Raw genomic sequence first — 2688 nt, 5'->3', positions numbered from 1 at the left:
GTATGCCTAAGTGATAATTTTAATGAAGGATAATTGAGTCTAAACTATGTCATAAGGGAAGTAAAGACATGAGGGGGTAAGACTGAGTGACAAGGTGGCTGAAACAATGGATCTGGAGGTTCTGGTGGGGTTGGGGAAATCACTGGTGTCAGGATATTAGAGGGAGTGAAATGCGGTTGGAGTGAAAAGTGCTTGAAAATGAGAAAGGTTGGGGGAGGGTATAGCTCAGTGGTAGAGTGCGTGCTTAACATGCATGAGGTCCTGGGTTCAATCCCCAGCACCTTCATTAAAAGAAAGAAAGCAAGCAAGAAGGAAAATGAGAAAGGTAGGAAAGGTGGTGATGAAGTCTAGAGGACCTTGAAAGTTGGTAGCTGGGTAGTGTGTGGGACAAGGTCCTTCGAGAGAGATAGTCAAGGGCCTGAGAACTCATGCTAATGCAAGGATCATCTCAGTGATAATGAGATGACTGGAGAGGTCGACAGTGAGGTAAGGGCTAAAGTCTCAAAGGACTGATGGAGAGTCACCTGGAGAGCTGTTAGGTGACTGCAACTTGGTGGAGAAATTGACAAAAGGCATGAACTTCCAAGGAGCTGGTAGGGTGAGGGAAGAGGAAAAAGCAAGGTCTGAAAGTGCCAACGAAGGACCTGTAGAACAGCTACCACTTCTGGGCCCAGATGTGGGAAAGTCGCTGCCTGGGGGGACTTTGGAGGAAGTAGTGTCCTCAGGGGAGAGCTGGGTTCGAGTTGAAGCAAATTGAGATCAAGGATATAGGAGATTTTGTTGATTACAAATTCAAATTCTGGAGGTGACAACAAAAGTGACTGTGACAGCAGAGGGAAGAAAGACTGGGTCAGATTATTACAGGACTGTCTTCGGGCACACCACCCTGAACGTGCCCAATCTTGTCTGATCTAGGAAGCTAAGAAGGGTGGGGCCTGGCTGGTACTCAGATGGGATAGTGTTACGGGACTAACAGAGCCTTAGGGAGTGAGTGTTGGAGTGAAGCAGCATGATCTGGGGGTCTTGGCTTCCTTGAGGTTGCTGAAGTGGATAGAGGTGGGGAATATGATGAGATTTCCTCTAGTGGATTCTGGAGCAGACAGAGGGGAGGAGGTTGGGAGGGCACTGAAGAGCGAAGCCAGGGCTCCTGCCCACAACGGGCAGAGCTCTGAGGGCCCATCATTCAGTCATTCTGATGCTGGCTTTGCGGCTGCTGCATATGTAGTGGCCCCAGGACCCTAGGGACTTTGATATAGTCAACTTATGCAGAGGGGGCCTTTAGCAACGGGCGGAGGGAAGTTCTTGCCAGCCTCCTGTCAGTAAGGGCAAATGAGTTTGCGCCATCTAAAAGGGAAGCGTAACAAATGCTTTCCCTGGAGTTCACCCTTGGGAGCACTCCCATCCCTCTACATAGCCGGAAGGAAGCACCAGATTGATTTCTCTTTAAGAAGATGAGTGTTCCACAAATTACATAATCGAGGCAAACTAGTAAATTTTTTAAAAAATTACTGAAGATTCTTGATTTGGTTGGCTTAGAATTTGAGACTAATAATTCTGAGATGGCTTAGTATGAGTTTTACTGAGAAGGAGATGACTTTTTAATGGAAAACGTTCACTGACTTATAAAGTTGGAACCCATGCTAGGGGCGCCGTGAATGGGGTCTCCTGACACAAGAAGAGTATCTATATTGCTGACTGTCCTCCCGACTGGATAATCTGGTGGTTTTCTATCCACTGCTTCTGTAAAGAAAATGTTAGTGATAAATTAAGGAATTTAAGGCTACGAGTATCTTCTTTTCAGGGAGAGTGACATTTAGGAGGGGGAAAAACGGAAAGCACTTGAGGGTAAGGGAAAACAGGTAGGACCTCTCTCTTTTCCAAATCAGAAGCTGTTTCAGTCTACCTTCCCCCTCATGAGTCAGAAAAATAAAGTGATACAAAATCCAGTCTATTCCTATGCCTTGAGGCATGACTGTAACTAAACCATTAGGGGATGCAAATTGAATCCTCTCTGACTAAAATTCAGTGTCTTACGCACCGTTAGGACCACATGAGGAAACCACCCATTCACAAACGGGCTTTTCCTCGGAACGTTTACGGCCAGGCTCGGCTCAATATGAAGAAAAGTCTGACTCACAGGATTATTAAAAATGAAGTAATACTTTAATTTTTTCCCTTAAGTTAACCGACAATACACTGAGAATGATACCAGTTTTAACTTTTTTAAAATGAGACATCGCAGTAACTTGATGGTTGATGATGAGCAGTGCAGGTGCAGGGAGTGGACTGCCTGGCTCTTACTTCGTTGTCTGGGAGCCTGGAGTTAACTAGTGTCCGGCCAGTTTGGCCTGCCTCCGCCCAAATGAGAGAATTGAAGCATTTATTTGCTGTAAGCTCCTGTGACTTCTTACAAAAGCTAATGGGAATAGTACTGTGGTTCCTTAAAAAAAACAAAAATCGGATTACTATATGTCCCAGCAATTCCATGCTGGATATATATCCAATAGAACTGCGAGCAGGATCTCAAAGACACTTGTGGTATCTATGCACTCACGCTCCTGAGAGCATTATTCACAATAGCTGGTGGGAGCAACGCAAATGTCCATTGACAGATGAATGGATACAGAAAGTGTGGTATATATGTTCCAATGGAATATTATCAGCCTTAAAAAGGAAGGACATTCTCAC

General features: G+C 45.2%; 1 non-coding gene across 1 annotated transcript; it reads left to right on the top strand.

The window, feature by feature from the left end:
* Nucleotides 1-214: 214 nt before the first annotated feature.
* TRNAV-AAC (transfer RNA valine (anticodon AAC)) lies at nucleotides 215-286 on the top strand. The gene has a single exon. It is a non-coding gene; the product is annotated as a tRNA-Val (tRNA).
* The last annotated feature ends 2402 nt before the right edge of the window (nucleotides 287-2688 follow it).

Source organism: Camelus bactrianus, chromosome 2 (genome assembly GCF_048773025.1).
Source record: "Camelus bactrianus isolate YW-2024 breed Bactrian camel chromosome 2, ASM4877302v1, whole genome shotgun sequence".
Lineage (NCBI taxonomy): Eukaryota > Metazoa > Chordata > Mammalia > Artiodactyla > Camelidae > Camelus > Camelus bactrianus.
The sequence above is the reverse complement of the archived record's forward strand: the minus strand, read 5'-3'. Positions and strand labels throughout refer to the sequence as shown.